The 18383-nt window shown below is 44.8% G+C and overlaps 1 protein-coding gene across 3 annotated transcripts in view; it reads left to right on the top strand.

Moving 5' to 3' along the window:
* LOC140206135 (pre-B-cell leukemia transcription factor 1-like) overlaps window positions 1–18383 on the top strand; it is a 607496-nt gene that overhangs the window by 470746 nt on the left and 118367 nt on the right. The window lies entirely within an intron of this gene.

Here is an 18383-nt window from a genome sequence, read left to right as displayed (position 1 = left end):
CAGTGCATCTGTAGTTGTGAACTTCCCATGATTCAGGACATTTATAAAGACAGGTGTGAAAAAAAGGACCCGTAGGATCATTGGGGACCCGAGTCACCCCAACCACAATGTATTCCAGCTGCTACCATCTGGGAAATGGTATCGCAGCATAAAAGCCAGGACCAACAGGCTTCGGGAGAGCTTGTTCCACCAGGCCATCAGACTGATTAACACGCCGATCTGAGTATATTTCTATGTTACATTGTCTGTTCTATTTATTATAGATTATTATAAGTTACTATAACCACTGCTCCCTGACCCTTAGCATTATCATGGAAAAGGATAGAATCAGAGAGGACAGGAAAATTTTTAATTGGGGAAAGGCAAATTATGAAGCTATAAGGCTAGAACTTGCGGATATGAATTGGAATGATGCTTTTGCAGGGAAATGTACTATGGACATGTGTTCGATGTTTAGAGATCCCTTGCAGGATGTTAGGGATAAATTTGTCCCAGTGAGGAAGATAAAGAATGGTAAGGTGAAGGAACCATGGATGACAAGTGAGCTGGAAAATCTAGTCAGGTGGAAGAAGGCTGCATACATGAGGCTTAGGAAGCAAGGATCAGATGGGTCTATTGAGGAATATAGGGTAGCAAGAAAGGATCTTACGAAGGGACTGAGGAGAGCAAGAAGGGGGCATGAGAAGGCCTTGGCGAGTAGGGTAAAGGAAAACCCTAAGGCATTCTTCAATTAGGTGAAGAACAAAATGACGACAGGAGTGAAGGTAGGACCGATTAGAGATAAAGGTGGGAAGGTGTGCCTGGAGGCTTTGGAAGTGAGCAAGGTTCTCAATGAATACTTCTCTTCATTATTCACCAATGAGAGGGAACTTGATGACGGTGAGGACAATATGAGTGAGGTTGATGTTCTGGAGCATGTTGATATTAAGGAAGAGGAGGTGTTGAAGTTGTTAAAATACATTAGGACAGATCAGTCCCCGGGGCCTGACAGAATATTCCCCAGGCTGCTCCACGAAGCAAGGGAAGAGATTGCTGAGCCTCTGGCTAGGATCTTTATGCCCTCGTTGTCCATGGGAATGGTACCGGAGGATTGGAGGGAGGTAAATGTTGTCCCCTTGCTCAAAAAAGAGGATAGGGATAGGGATAGGATAGTCCAGGTAATTATAGACCAGTGAGTCTTACATCTGTGGTGGGAAAGCTGTTGAAAAAGATTCTGAGATCGGATCTATGGGCATTTAGAGAGTCATGGTCTGATCAGGGACAGTCAGCATGGCTTTGTGAAGGGCAGATCATGTCTAACAAGCCTGATAGAGTTCTTTGAGGAGGTGAGCAGGCATATAGATGAGGGTAGTGTGGTGGATGTGATCTACATGGATTTTAGTAAGGCATTTAATAAGGTTCCATACGGTAGGCTTATTCAGAAAGTCAGATGGGATCCAGGGAAGTTTGGCCAGGTGGACTCAGAATTGGCTTGCCTGCAGAAAGCAGAGGGTTGTGGTGGAGGGAGTACATTCAGATTGGAGGGTTGTGACTAGTGGTGTCCCACAAGGATCAGTTCTGGGACCTCTACTCTTCATGATTTTTACTAACGACCTAGATGTGTGGGTAGATTATGAGGACATGCAGTCCTCTTTTATTGTCATTTAGTAATGCATGCATTAAGAAATGATACAATGTTTTTCCAGAATGATATCACAAAAATACATGACAAACCGACTTAAAAACTAACAAAAACCACATAATTATAAAATATAGTTACAACAATGCAAAGCAATACCGTAATTTGATAAGAACAGAACATGGCACTGTAAAAGTCTCAAAGTCTCTCGAAAGTCCCATCATCTCATGCAGACAGTAAACCTCCAGTGCCGCAAACTTGCCAATGCAGCATGCTGGAAGCATCCGACCACAGTCCAACTCCGAGTCCGTCCGAAAACTCCGAGCCTCCGACCAGCTCTCCGACACCGAGCACCGAGCACCATCTCTGCTGAGTGCTTGGACCCCAGCCCCAGCAACAGGCAATAGGCAAAGCCAAGGATTTGGGCCTCCCCCTCCGGAGATTTTTGATCGCACAGTAGCAGCCGCAGCGAAGCAGGCATTTCAGAAGTTTCTTCAGGTGTTCTTCCGTGCACACTGTCTCCATCAAATCCAGATAGTGCATGGTCCCCTAGTTAACACATACGATATTCATTCAGAACGGCCATGCGCGCTGCGTCACACCGCTACCTTCTCCTCCCTCGTTAGAAGAGTAGAAGGGTGGGTTGGCAAGTTTGCAGACGACACAAAGGTTGGTGGTGTTCTGGATTAAAAATACCTGGGGATACGAATTGACAATAAACTGGACTGGTCTAAGAACACTGAGGCTGTCTACAAGAAGGGTTAGAGCCGTCTCTATTTCCTGAGGAGACTGAGGTCCTTTAGCATCTGCCGGACGATGCTGAGGATGTTCTACGAGTCTGTGGTGGCCAGTGCTATCATGTTTGCTGTTGTGCGCTGGGGCAGCAGGCTGAGGGTAGCAGACACCAACAGAATCAACAAACTCATTCGTAAGGCCAGTGATGTTGTGGGAATGGAACTGGACTCTCTCACGGTGGTGTCTGAAAAGAGGATGCTGACCAAGTTGCATGCCATCTTGGACAACGTCTCCCATCCACTACATAATGTACTGGTTGGGCACAGGAGTACATTCAGCCAGAGACTCGTTCCTCCGAGATGCAGCACAGATCGTCATAGGAAGTCATTCCTGCCTGTGGCCATCAAACTCTACAACTCCTCCCTTGGAGGGTCAGACACCCTGAGCCAATAGGCTGGTCCTGGACTTATTTTATAATTTACTGGCATAATTTACATATTACTATTTAACTATTTATGGTTCTATTACTATTTATTATTTATGGTGCAACTGTAACGAAAACCATTTCCCCCGGGATCAATAAAGTATGACTATGACTATAATAATATAGAGGATTGTCTAAGATTGCAGAGAGACATTGATAGGATGCAGAAGTGGGCTGAGAAGTGGCAGATAGAGTTCAACCCAGAGAAGTGCGAGGTGGTACACTTTGGAAGGGCAACTCCAAGGCAGAGTACAAAGTAAATGGCAGAATACTTGGTAGTGTGGAGGAGCAGAGGGATCTGGGGGTACACGTCTATAGATCCCTGAAAGTTGCCTCACAGGTGGATAGGGTAGTTAAGAAAGCTTATGGGGTGTTAGCTTTCATAAGTCGAGGGATAGAGTTTAAGAGTTGCGAGGTATTGATGCAGCTCTGTAAGACCCTGGTTCAGCCACAATTGGAGTACTGTGTCCAGTTCTGGTCGCCTCACTATAGGAAGGATGTGAAAGCATTGGAAAGGGTACAGAGGAGATTTACCAGGTGCTGCCTGGTTTAGAGAGTATGCATTATGATCAGAGATTAAAGGAGCTAGGACTTTACTCTTTGGAGCGAAGGAGGATGAGAGGAGACATGATAGAGGTGTACAAGATATTAAGAGGAATAGATAGAGTGGACAGACAGCGCCTCTTCCCTAGGGCACCACTGCTCGATACAAGAGGACATGGCTTTAAGGTAAGGGGTGGGAAGTTCAAGGGGGATATTAGAGTAAGGTTTTTTACTCAGAGAGTATTTGCTGCGTTGAATGAACTGCCTGAGTCAGTGGTGGAGGTAGATACACTAGTGAAATTTAAGAGACTACTAGACAAGGTACAAGGAGGAATTTAAGGTGGGGGGTTATTATGGGAGGCAGGGTTTAAGGGTCAGCACAACATTGTGGGCCAAAGGGCCTGTACTGTACTGTGCTATGTTCTATGTTCTATAATTGCACATTGCACGTTCAGACGGAGATGTAACATAAAGATTTTTACTTCTCATGTATGTGAAGGATGAAAGAAATAAATAAAGTCAGTTCAATTCAATTCCTGGCCTGAAATATTGACTGTTTATTTCCCTCTGGTGACTGCAGGCACTGGAATCTGAAGCAAGGATCAAGATGAAGGAGGAAATGGACAGTTGATGTTTTGGGTGAAGATCTAAGGCTATCGCTTTTAAATGTTGATATTACATTTCCTTCCACAGATGCTACCTGATCCACTGAGGTACCCCAGTATCTTGTGTGTTGCACCTTGGTTTATCTATTGCTCACCTGGCTGGTGAGAGTCTCTGCTTCACTCTGAGAGAGGAAGGGCTGATGAAAACAGAAAATGTGGAACCACATATGTAGAGAAGTGCCCCAAGGTCCTTAGAGAGCTGTGTTTACATATCGCATTAACCGAGACACTAAACTGAAAGAAACTAACAGAGGTTCATGTTAAATTCAATGTAAGCATCCTATTTAAAATTTGATCTGAGGAAGAAAGGGTAGAGTATTTTAGTTTGAAGTTCTCATCACAGTGATGACACCTACAGATTACTGAGAGGAGTATTTCACTAAGATTCACTTCAGTGTATCAAGTGCTTGGGAGAAGATGAAAAGAGATTTACCAAATATTTTTTGACGATGCATTCAATTAAATGTGCACAGGCTTGTCTCAAGACATCCCACAGAAATACCTCAAAGTGTTCCATGTCTCTAGCATTACTGTAAGGGAAGTTGTTTGCCACATCTGTCAGGTGATGACCATTTTTTGCATGGCATGATCCCATAAATGGCTTTGAGGGGAACGGACTGTTAATCTGTTTTGGAAGGTATTAATTGGAGGAGGAATCTCATCCTGACAGTTGAGTATTCTTATTCTCTGCTGTAAAGAAGACAGAGAAGAACTGAAAGAGGAATCACTGTAAACCATGTACAGTGAGCTCCTGACTGTTTTTCAATGATATAGAATCACCCATATCATTGCAGTCAAACATTTGGGAAAATATATGTTCATTGATAAATGTTAAGTGCAGAGCACTGTTTCCTTGATCTGCTGGAGTTCTCCTATATGTTCTCTTTTTGTCATATTTGCAGCATCTGTATTGGTTTTCTTGGCTGGAGCTGGGGCTGGGCAGAGACATGGGTATAGGGTAAATAGGTGTCCGGCCACAATGTTGATACCATCGGCGGTGATTTAGGGGATTGATGGGTGTCCCAGTGCTGGAGACAGATCAACTGCAGGATAAGAGCTTCCACACCCACCTCCCCAATACATCATCACAACCCCTCGCACCTATGGGAAATCCTGTGTACGCACAAGATGATAATACAATACATGATGCAACTCAGTCCCTAAAGTCCCACACGCACCCCTCCACCCCAGTGTCACCCCACAGTCCCTTTGCCCTCCCACCACATTTATCCCACAAAGGGAGTGGCTGAGGGCTCTCCACTTCATCCTTAAGCAGAGATCCAACCAGTTCCTCTCCACTAGTATGCTCATTAACCTTGCTGAACTTCACCTTGAACAACTTCTCATAGAATTGTACAGCACAGAAATAGGCCTTTTCGATCTTCCTCATTACTGACTATTGTGATACATGCCGATGCTAATCCCATTCTCTCACATAAGGCTCCTATCCCTCAATGGCATTCCTCTCCAAGTACCAGTCCGAACACCTACCATCACAACATGTCAACAGCAGATGCCATTTTATTGGCTCACCACTCAACTTTGGAACATCTGTACAGTAAAGATGCATACATTAGGATGCTCTTCATTAACCACAGCTCAGTATTCAATACTACCATCTTTTTGAAACTAATCAATAAGCTCCAATTCATTTCCTCAATTGCAGTCCCCAGTGAGTACAGATTGGCAACAAGATCTCTTCTACAACCACCATCAACACAGGTGCATTACAACGCAATGTGCTTAGCCCCCGTTTTACGTATTTTTATGCTTATCACTAGGTACAGATCCAATGTCATATATAAGTTTGTTGACAACATCATTGTTGTTGGCCGAATAAGTGGTGGTGACAAATTGGTGTATAGGAGGGAGATTGAAAATTTGGCTGAATGGTGCCAGAACAACCTCTCACTCAATGTCAGCAAAACCAAAGAATTAATTACTGACTACAGGATAAACCAGAGGTCTATGCACCAGTCCTGGTATGGAAACAACTGTGCCTAAGTCATAGAGTCATAGAACACTGCAGCACAGAATCGGGCCCTTCAGCCCATCTAGTCCATGCTGAGCCATTAATCTGCCTAGTCCCATCAACCTGCAACCGGACCATAGCCCTCCATACCCCTCCCATCTATATACCTATCCAAGTATCTCATAAATGTTGAAATCGAAAGGCTTCCATCACGTGCATTGGCAGCACATTCCACACCCCCACCAATCTCTGAGTGAAAAAGCTCCCCCTCATGTTTCCCTTAAGTGTTTCACCTTTCATGTTTTACCCATAACCTCTATTGAAATAGCCTCCTTGCATTTACCCTATTTATACTCCTCATAATTTTGTATATCTCTATCAAATCTCTCCTCAATCTTCTACACTCTAGGTAATGAAGTCCAAACCTATTCAAACTTATAACTCAGTTGCTCAAGTCCCAGCAACATCCTTATAAAATTTCTCAGTATTCTTTCAATCTTATTTGTATCTTTCCTGTAGGTATATGACCAATAACTGCACACAATCAACCAAATTACAATTTGGAGTAAAAATTATATAATTGTTACCATGTCTTATATAATTTCAACATAACATCCCAACTCCTGCACTCAGTACATTCATTTACGAAAGTCAATGTGCCAAAAGCTTTTGTTATGACCCTATCATGTTACACCACTTTCATGGAATTATGGATCTGTATTCTGAGGTCCCTCTGCTCTACCATACTCCTCAGTGTCCTGTCATTCACTGTGTAAGAGCTACCCCGGTTGGTCCTCCCAAAGTACAGCACTTCACACTTGTCTGTATTAAATTCGATTTGCCATTTTACAGCCCATTTTTTCAGCTGGTCTAGGTCCTACTTCAAGCTTTAATAGTCTTCCTCGCAATCCACTATGCTCCCAATCTTGGTGTCTTCCACAATTTGCTGATCCAGTTTTTTTTATAGGCATCCGTTAGTCTCGTGAGATCATGGATTTGTGCCTTGGAAGGTTTCCAGGATGCAAGTTGCCCATGCTGCAAGTCTCCCCTCTCCACGTCACAGATGTTGTCCAAGGGAAGGGCATTAGGACCCATACAGCTTGGCACCGGTGTCGTCGCAGAGCAATGTGTGATTAAGTGCCTTGCTCAAGGGTACAACATGCTGCCTCAGCCCAGGCTCGAACTAGTGACCTTCAGATCACTAGACGAATGCCTTAACCACTTGGCCACGCGACAAGTTTACCACATCCACTTGGCCATGTGACAAGTTTACCACATCCAGCTGATCCAGTTTACCACATTATCATCCAGATTCTTGATATACAGCAGATGACTAACACCAATGAACCCAGCACTGATCCCTACAGCACACCACTAGTCACAGACTGCTAGTCGGAGAAGCAAACATCTACTACCAATTTCTAGCTTCTCCAATGAAGCAAATGTCTAATTCAATTTAATACCTCAACATGAATGCCAAGATTACGAACTTTCTTGACCAACCTCCCATGTGGGACCTTGTAAAAGGCTTTGCTAAAGTCCACTCTATAGAAAAACTCTATATGATTAGTTGGACATGACCTGCCATGCACAAAGGAATGCTGACTATCCCCAAAAAGTCCCAAATACTAATACCATTTTTTTTCCTTCATCAAGCCAAGATGACGCCATGTACAGCAGCCGTGTTGTGTACTCCAAATTGGCATTGTCATTTTCTGCTTATCTCTCTACTTCTTTCTGAACTTCTCTTACAAGAAGCTGGAAGTCACATTAGATATGATCGATTGATTCTTGAACATCCGAAAGACGGCAATCAGTCTTAATATGCCACCTTTCTACCACTGGGTCCTCTTGCTCCCAGGACCCACAGGAGGTTCATTCACCACACTGGCATTGCCGAGGAAGTGGCGATGGAGGTGAGGAGGAACGGCCAGCGTCTAGGTTAGGTTAAGACGGCATGCAAATCGGCCACCGCTCTCTTGCATACTCCTGGCCAAAGTACAGTTCCTGGACAACAAGCTGTGTGAGCTGAGAGCCAGAATATCCTACCAATGGGAAACAGAGCACTGTAGCATTTTATGATTTACTGTAACCTGGCTGTTGGAGGAGATACCGGACCAAGCCATTGAACCCATCGGGTTCTCTGTGTTTGGAGCAGACAGGTCTAAAGACCTGTCTGGGAAAAGTAAAAGTGGGGGAGTATGTTTCATGGGGAACAATGCTTGGTGTGACACAGGTAGCATGCATACCCTCGAATCTTTTTGCACCCCAGGTCTGGAGTACCTTGTGCTGCTATGTCGACCTTTCTGACTGCCTAGAGAATTCACATCAGTTTTTATTACAGCTATGTACATTCCATCACAGTCCAATACCAACCTGGCTCTCAATGTGCTTTACAAAACCATCATCATCCATGAAACCACTCCCCCAGAGGCTGCTTTCATCATCGCTGGAGACCTTAACCAAGTGTCACTGACTAGAGCTTACCCAAAGTTCTGCCAATACATCGAGTTGAGTACGTGGGGAGGAAGCATACCCAACCACTGCTACTCTTCCTTCTGCAATGCCTACAAACCACTTCTCTGCCCTCTTTTTGGAAAGTCTGATCATTTCTCCATCTTGCTCCTGCCCGCCTACAGGCAGAAACTGAAGCAGGAAGCAGTCATAGTGAAAACCATCCACTGCTGGTCCAACCAATCAGACTCAGCATTACAAGACTGCTTTGATAGCGTCACCTGGGAGATATTTTGCGCTGAGAACATCTCCAAATACATGGAAGTGGTTACAAGCTTCATTTGGAAGTGCATTGAAGACATGGTTCTTCAAAAATTAGTTCAGGTCTACCCAAACCAGAAGCCTTGGGTAAATAGTTCAGTGTGTGTTACTCTCAGCGTAAGGGATAAAGCCATCACCTCTTGAGACTAACAGGAACTCAACAGATGCCTCATGATTTATGAAGAGCCATCAAGGAGGCAAAACAGCAACACAGGGACAAAATCCAGTAACAACTCTGCAACAATTACACACGCTGCGCATGGCAAGGACGGCACACCAGCACGGACTTCAAGAGGAAACACAGCAGTGTCACCTCAGTCCTGGATGAGCTAAGTGTTTTTTTACCCTTCATTCGAGGTTGATAAGCCTGAACCCCCAAGGATAGCCACTGACGAGACTTGTACCTTGGTCATCTCCGAAGGTGAGCTACATAGAACTTTCCCACATGTCAACGGCCGCAAGGCAGCAGGGCCAGACGGCATTCCAGGGTACGTCCTCAAAGTGTGTGCTGAACAGCTGGCTGGTGTGTTCACAGATATTTTTAATCTCTCCCTCTCCCAGTGTGTTGTGCCCTCCTGTTTCAAATTATCTATCATCGTCCTTGTACCTAAGAAAACCAAGGTAGCATCCCTGAACGATTGGCGCCCTATTGCACTCACCTCAATTATAAGCAAATGCTTTGAGAGGCTAGTTAAAGACTAAATCTGCAGCATGCTACTACCCACACTGGACCCCTTACAATTTGCCTGCCAACAGAACTGGTCTACCAATAATGCCATAGTCATAGCACTACATATTGTCCTCACTCACTTGGAGAAGAGGGATGCATATGGTAGAATGGTGTTCCTGGACTACAGTTCAGCATTCAACACCATAATTCCCTCCAGACTTGACAGGAATTTCAGAGACACCAGTCTACACCCCACCTTGTGCAGCTGGATCCTAGACTTCCTATTGGATCACCGACAGGTGGTCAGGATAGGCTCCTTCACCCCTACCCCTCTGACCCTCAACACAGGTGCCCCTCAGGGTTGTGTTCTGGGTCCCCTCCTCTACTCCCTTTACACTTACGACTGTACTGCCACACACAGCTCCAAACTGCTGATCACGTTCACAAATGACACGACTTTGATCAGCTTTATTTCTTGTGGTAATGAGAGAGCCTACAGAGGAGAGGTTGACACCCTGACACAGTGGGGCCAAGATAACAACCTCTTCCTCAATTCAAAAAACAGAAGAGCTGATCGTGGATGACAGGAGGAATGGAGACAGGCTCACTCCAATCAACATCAATGAGACTGCAGTTGAGAGGGTGAGTAATTTCAAGTTCCTCTGTATACACATCACCGAAGATCTCACCTGGACTCTACACACTGGCTTTAGGGCAAAAAAAAACATAACAGCATCTCTTCCACCTCAGGCGACTGAAGAAGTTTGGCATGGGCCCTCAAATCCTCAAGACATTCTACAGAGGCACCACTAAGAGCATACTGACTGGCTGTATCACCACCTGGTACAGGAACTGCACCAACCTTGATTGCTGGGCACTGCTACACATCTGGACAGCCCAGTGCATCTGTAGACATGAACTTCCCTCCATTGAGGACATTTACAGCTGCAGGTGCAGAAAGAAGCCCTGGATGATCATTGGGGTCACCAGTCACCCAACCATAAACTGTTTCAGCTGATTCCATCTGGCAAACGGTACCACAGCATTAAAGCCAGGACCAACAGACTATGAGACAGCTTCTTTCTACAAGCCTTTAGACTTTTAAATTCACATGTCCATACATTGTGACTGAGTCATAAACACAAAGCTTTTTATTCTCTCACATTGTGGGATAGATAAACAATAGACAATAGACAATAGGTGCAGGAGTAGGCCATTCGGCCCTTCGAGCCAGCACCGCCATTCACTGTGATCATGGCTGATCATCCACAATCAGTACCCCGTTCCTGCCTACTCCCCATATCCCTTGACTCCGCTATCATTAAGAGCTCTATCTAACTCTTTTTTGAAAGCATCCAGAGAATTGGCCTCCACTGCCTTCTGAGGCAGAGCATTCCACAGATCCACAACTCTCTGGGTGAAAAGGTTTTTCCTCAACTCCGTTCTAAATAGCCTACCCCTTATTCTCAAATTGTGGCCTCTGGTTCTGGACTCCCCAACATCGGGAACATGTTTCCTACGTGTCCAATCCCTTAATAGTCTTACTTGTTTCAATCAGATCCCCTTGCATCCTTCGAAATTCCAGTGTATACAAGCTCAGTCACTCCAATCTTTCAACATATGACAGTCCTGCCATCCCGGGAATTAACTTCGTGAACCTCCACTGCACTCCCTCAATAGCAAGAATGTCTTTCCTCAAATTTGGAGACCAAAACTGTACACAATACTCCAGGTGTGGTCTCCTGAAGGCCCTGTGCAACTGCAGAAGGACTTCTTTGCTCCTATACTCAACTCCCCTTGTTATGAAGGCCAACATGCCATTAGCTTTCTTCACTGTCTGCTGTACCTGCATGCTTACTTTCAGTGACTGATGAACAAGGACACCAAGATCTCGTTGTACTTCCCCTTTCCCTAACTTGACACCATTCAAATAGTAATCTGCTTTCCTGTTCTTGCCACCAAAGTGGGTAACCTCACATTTATCCACATTAAACTGCATCTGCCATGCATCTGCCCACTCACCCAACCTGTCCAAGTCATCCTGCATTATCTCAACATCCTCCGCACATTTCACACTGCCGCCCAGCTTTGTGTCATCTGCAAATTTGCTAATGTTACTTTTAATCCCTTCATCTAAATCATTAATGTATATTGTAAGTACCTCCGGTCCCAGCACCGAGCTCCTGGTACCCCACTAGTCACTGCCTGCCATTCTGAAAAGGACCCACTAATCCCTACTCTTTGTTTCCTGTCTGCCAACCAATTTTCTATCCATGTCAGTACCCTACCCCCAATACCATGTGCTCTAATTTTGCCCACTAATCTCCTATGTGAGACCTTATCAAAGGCTTTCTGAAAGTCTAGGTACACTACATCCACTGGCTCTCCCTTGTCCATTTTCATAGTTACATCCTCAAAAAATTCCAGAAGATTAGTCAAGCATGATTTCCCCTTCGTATATCCATGCAGACTCGGACTGATCCTGTTACTGTTATCCAAATGTGCCGCTATTTCATCCTATATAATTGATTCCAGCATCTTCCCCACCACTGATATCAGGCTAACTGGTCTATAATTCCCTGTTTTCTCTCTCCTTCCTTTCTTAAAAAGTGGGATAACATTAGCTACCTTCCAGTCCTCAGGAACTGATCCTGAATCTATAGAACAATGGAAAATAATTACCAATGCGTCCATGATTTCTAGAGCTACCTCCTTAAGTACCCTGGGGTGTAGGCAATCAGGCCCTGGGGATTTATCAGCCTTCAGTCCCATCAGTCTATCCAACACCATTTTCTGTCTAATGTGAATCTCCTTCAGTTCCTCCGTTACCCTAGGTCCTCTGGCCACTATTACATCTGGGAGATTGTTTGTTTCTTCCCTAGTGAAGACAGATCCGAAGTACCTGTTCAACTCGTCTGCCATTTCCTTGTTCCCCATAATAAATTCACCCGTTTCTCTCTTCAAGGGCCCAACTTTGGTCTTAACTAATTTTTTCGTCTTCACATACCTAAAGAAGTTTTTACTATCCTCCTTTACTATTCTTGGCTAGCTTGCCTTCGTATCTCATCTTTTCTCCCCCTATTGCCTTTTTAGTTATCCTCTGTTGCTCTTTAAAAGTCTCCCAATCCTCTGGCTTCCTGCTCATCTTTGCTAGGTTATACTTCTCTTTTATTTTTATACTATCCTTGACTTCCCTTGTCATCCACGGTCGCCCCTTACTCCCCTTAGAATCTTTCTTCCTCTTTGGAATGAACTGATCCTGCAACTTCTGTATTATTCCCAGAAATACCTGCCATTGTTGTTCCACTGTCATCCCTGTTAGGGTATCTTTCCAGTCAACTTTGGCCAGCTCCTCCCTCATGGCTCCATAGTCCTCTTTGTTCAACTGCTATATTGACACTTCCGATTTTCCCTCCTCTCTCTCAAATTGTAGTTTAAAATTTACCATATTATGGTCACTACCTCCTAATGGCGCCTTTACCTCGAGTTCCCTTATCAAATCCGGTTCATTACACAACACTAAATCCAGAATTGCCTTCTCCCTGGCAGGCTCCAGTACAAGTTGCTCTAAGAATCCATCTCGGAGGCACTCCACAAACTCCCTTTCTTTGAGTCCAGTACCAACCTGATTTTCCCAGTCTACCTGCATGTTAAAATCCCCCATAATAACCGTAGCATTACCTTTGCGACATGCCAATTTTAACTCTTGATTCAACTTGCACCCTACATCCAGGCTACTGTTTGGGGGCCTGTAGATAACTCCCATTAGGGTCTTTCTACCCTTAGTTCTATCCATATTGACTCTACATCTCCTGATTCTATGTCGCCCCTCGCAAGGGACTGAATTTCATTCCTCACCAATACAGCCACCCCACCTCCTCTGCCCACCTGCCTGTGCTTTCAATAGGACGTATTCTCTTGAATATTCATTTCCCAACCCTGGTCCTCTTGCAGCCATGTCTCTGTTATTCCTACAACATCATACTTGCCAATTTCCAACTGAGCCTCAAGCTCATCCACTTTATTTCTTATACTTTGTGCATTCCTATATAATACTTTTAATCCATTACTCCCCTCACCTTTCACATCGATTCCTATTGCACTTGGCCATACTTGCCAATCCTTTCCTGAGCTTTCTGCCCCACTAATTCTGTTGTTTTTCTTAACTTTCCTTATTCTCTCTTTCCCTTTAACTCCATTCTTATATTTCCAGTTCGTCCCCTTCCCCCCACTACTTAGTATAAACACAACCGTGTAGCAGTGGCAAACCTGCCTGCCAGAATGCCGGTCCCCCACCTGTTAAGATGCAACCTGTCCCTTTTGTACAATTCATCCTAAATAAATTCTGCCTCCACTCCATTAGAATACCTTCCAAAAACTTATCCCCTACAGATGTCAGGCTGACTGCTCTATGGTTTCCCAACTTATTCTCAGAGGCTTTCTTATACAATGGAATCACATTAGTTTTGCTCTAATCCTCCAGCACCCCATCTGTGGCTAAGGATGTTGTAAATACTTCAGCTAGGGCACCTGTAATTTCTCACTTCTATAGACTCTGTGTCTGTCTCCTATGTAAATACAGATGCAAAAAAAAACATTTAGGAATCTCCCCCATCTCTTTCAGAGCAATGCATGGATTACCATGCTGATCTTCAAAGGATTGATTTTGTCCTTTGTTGTAGTTTTTTTCTTAATCTATACAGAAGCCCATGGGATTCTGTCATGCCTTGGTCTGGCCACCTGTGGGTGCCAGTGTCCTCTAGGCTCCAATGCCTCTCCTCCCCTGATCATTAGATGATTATTTTCTCCTGCATCTTGTTTAAGTTATCTGTATACCTGTCCGTTGCTTTGTTTGTCTATTTAAGTTCCACCTGGTTTGTTTGTCTTTCCTCAACATTGTGTATACCTGCCTTTTGTGTGGTGATTCTTGAGTCCTAGTCTGTGCTCTTTATATGACCCAACCCACAAGTAAAGCTTTGTTCAATTCCATCCTCGTCTCTGGTCTTCTCTGCGCTTAGGTCCACCTGCCGCTCCTGATAGTCCCTGGGGTGAAGATAACACCATAACAACCCCAGGTCAAACCCAACCTGGCAACTACCCATCCTGACAGCAAGACTGAGCCACAACATGAACATAGTAGAGTATGAGCCTTTCTGATCAGTGTTGGCCAGCTGGAAGTCATAGCACGGTGAGTGGACATGAGTGTGTGCTCAAGTAGATCTTAACAGCCTTGCGGATGCTCATCAAGATCATCCGGCTGAACTCGCTGCCACCCCAGCTCCCGAGTCTCCAAACCTTCCAACACCTGAGCAATTTGAAGGCAACCCAGGGACCTGTAGAAGATTTCTTATTCAGTGTTCTCTGGCTTTCGAGTTGCAACCTACCAAGTTCCCCTCTGACTGCTGAAAAGTGGCATATATCACCTCTCTCCTCTCTGGCAAAGCTCTCGCTTGTGCTACAATCTGGGAATAGAACTCTCCAAATTGTGCTGATGTATCCCTCTTCACCAGAAAGATGAAGAGGGTGTTTGAGCACCCAGTCAGTGGACAATAGGTGGCCAACCAACCTTTCCAACTTTGTAAGGGTACTTTGTCAGTGCGGCTGACTGCACCATTGAGTTCTGCACCCTTGCAGCAGAGAGTGGTTGGAACACTTTATAGCCCTCGTAGCCATGTTTCACCATGGGTTATCAGGTGAAATTAAAGATGAATTGGCAGCCAGAGACCCATTTAAAGATCTCGAGACTCTCATTGATACCTCCATCCAGGTTGGCAATTATCTCCAGGAAAGGAGAGGAAGGCACTGCAGTGAGTCCTCAAGGGCTGCCAGGTTCCAAGCCCCTCCAGCCTCATTGTCCTCAGTGCAGTCATGCACACCTTCCAACTTCCCTCAACTTCCTGTAGAGGAGCTGATACGACTGGGCTGAACCTGACTTTCTTCAGCTGAGGGGGATGGAGAATGAAGGGAAAGTGCTGTCTCTACAGTGGTGAGCCAGCCCATTTCCATTCTGCATGTCCTAATCTGTCAAGAAAACATCCAGACTCATCCCAGGAAGAGAGATCTGTGACTGGTTCCACCATTCTTCCCAGGTCTGGGGTTGTGCTGTCAACCTCCATCTCCTGTGGCTAACAAAAACATGCTCAGAGCCTTTGTGAATTCTGTTGCAGCAGGCAGTTTCTTCCTTCTAAGCTTAGGCCTGGCCCATGTTAACCAACTGGCGAAGCTAGAGCTCTGTGCAGAAGACCTCTAGGCCCTGGGAGGATCTGCCACCTCACTGCTCCCATCTGTCTGCATATAGAACAGCATACCAAGACTATATAGTTTCACCTTATTCAGTCTCCTGAGTTCCCATTGATCCCTGGTTAGTCCTCCACAGCGCACAAATTGACTGGTCCATGGGGTACACTCCACAGATGGTCTTCTCACTGCCAGGCTGCCTCTTGCCCCTCCCAAGCCACTTCCTGTCTTTCCAAAGCTGTCCCGGGTTCCGCACAAGTATGAAGACCCGCTGGACATTTTTAGTAAGAAAAGGACCACAACATTCCCACTTCATCACACCTATGACTGTACAATTGAGTTGCTATTTGGGACCTGTCCACCCTGAGCAATACTCTACTCCCTGTCAGCTCCAAAAAGGGTGGCCATGGGGGAATATATCCTTGATGCCCTAGCATCTGTTTTCATCCACCCCTCCACATCACCTGGTTCTTCTTCACGGTGAAAAAGGATGGTAGACTCCGACCATGTATGGTTTATCAAGGCCTTGACAAGATCAGTGAAGAGCTGGTACTCCTTGCTACTGATGTCCATGGCATCCAAGTTATTGCAAGGAGCAACCATCTTGACTAAACTGGACCTCCGAAATGTATACAACCTGGTCTGCATTTGGGAGGATGTGGAGTAGATGCTTTTAAATGGCCATGATAAATATCTCATGATGCCATTCAGTTTAGTCAATACCCCAGCTGGTCTTCCAGGCCCTTATTAATGACATTCTCCGAGAGATGCTAAATCACTTTGTATACTTCATGATATACTCAGCTTCTCCAAGACATACTATGAACACATTCAACATATTCGATGAGTTCCTTAATGTTTACTCCAGAATCAACTAGCTGTCAAACTGGAGAAATTGAGTTCCACATCTCTACAGTCTCCTTCCTCGGGTTTATTTTCCTAAGGGGAACCTAGCAAGACCTAAGCCACAATCTTCCACAGTCAAACAGCTCTGGTGTTTTGTGGGGTTCACTATTACTGGACGTTCATCCACACTTCCAGTTCCATTGCCTCTGCACCCCTTACTGCTCTAAGAGAACCTTCGGCCAATTTTGTTGGACCCCAGACGCCGAGGTACTATAGCTTTCCAGGAATTGAAGCATTCATTTTCAACAGCTCCTGTCCTTGTCCTCCCTGAAGTGCTGCCCTTCATTTTTGAAGTAGGTGCTTCAGATGTTTCTTTCACAATGAACCCCACCTGACCAGAAACCCCATTTCTGTACTTTCTTCTCCTGATGGCTCTCTCCTGCAGAGAGGAATTATGATATGGGGAATAGAGAGCTGTTGGTGATCAAGTTAGCTCTGGGAGGAGTGGAGTCATTGACTGGAGGGGACCAAACATCCATTTGTAGTCTGGATAGACCATGAGAACCTGGCTTATATTCAAGAGGTGAAGTGGTTAAATTCACGTCAGGGTCATTGGTCTCTCTTTTTTAACCATTTTGAATTTATCATTACTTCTGTTCTGGTTTGAAGAATTGGAAGTCCGATGCCCTTTCCAGGATTTTGAACAATCTGATTGCCATCCCAGAACCCATCCTCCCGAGGTTTACGTTGATCACACTGGTCCAATGGGATGTTCAGACCATCCTCGAGAAGCAGACCCAGGGAACAGCCCACTGTGTTCCCTTTTAATCTCCAACACTGTCTGTTCAGATGTGTTACAGTGGGGCACGCATCACATATCATATAACCATATGACAATTACAGCACAGAAACAGGCAATCTCAGCCCTTCTAGTCCGTGCCGAACTCTACTCTCACCTAGTCCCACCGACCTGCACTCAGCCCATAACCCTCCATTTCCTTCCTGTCCATATATCTATCCAATTTAACTTTAAATGACAACATCGAACCTGCCTCAATCACTTCTGCTGGAAGCTTGTTCCACACAGCTACCATTCTCTGAGTAAAGAAGTTCCCCCTCATGTTACCCCTAAACTTTTGCCCTTTAACTCCCAACTCATGTCCTCTTTTTTGAATCTTCCCCATTCTCAATGGAAAAAGCCTATCCACGTCAACTCTGTCAATCCCCCTCATAATTTTAATCACCTCTATCAAGTCTCCCATCAACCTTCTACGTTCCAAAGAATAAAGACCTAACCTGTTCAACCTTTCTCTGTAACTTAGGAGATGAAACCCAGGCAACATTTTAGTAAACCTCCTCTGTACTCTCTCAATTTTATTGACATCTTTCCTACAATTCGGTGACCAGAACTGTACACAGTACTCCAAATATGGCCTTACCAATGCCTTATACAATTTCAACATTACATCCCAACTCCTATACTCAATGCTTTGATTAATAAAGGCCAGCATACGAAAAGCTTTCTTCACCACCCTATCCACATGAGATTCCACCTTCAGGGAATTATGCACCATTATTCCTAGATCCCTCTGTTCTACAGCATTCTTCAATGCCCTACCATTTACCATGTATGTCCTATTTTGATTAGTCCTACCAAAATGTAGCACCTCACATTTTTCAGCATTAAACTCCATCTGCCATCTTTCAGCCCACTTTTCTAACTGGCCTAAATCTCTCTGCAAGCTTTGAAAACCTACTTCATTATCCACAACGCCACCTATCTTAGTATCATCTGCATACTTAGTCATCCAATTTACCACCCCATCATCCAGATCATT

Source organism: Mobula birostris, chromosome 12, assembly GCF_030028105.1.
Source record: "Mobula birostris isolate sMobBir1 chromosome 12, sMobBir1.hap1, whole genome shotgun sequence".
In the NCBI taxonomy this organism is placed as follows: Eukaryota; Metazoa; Chordata; class Chondrichthyes; order Myliobatiformes; family Myliobatidae; genus Mobula; species Mobula birostris.
Note: the sequence above shows the minus strand (reverse complement) of the source record. Positions and strands in the feature narration are given on the sequence as shown.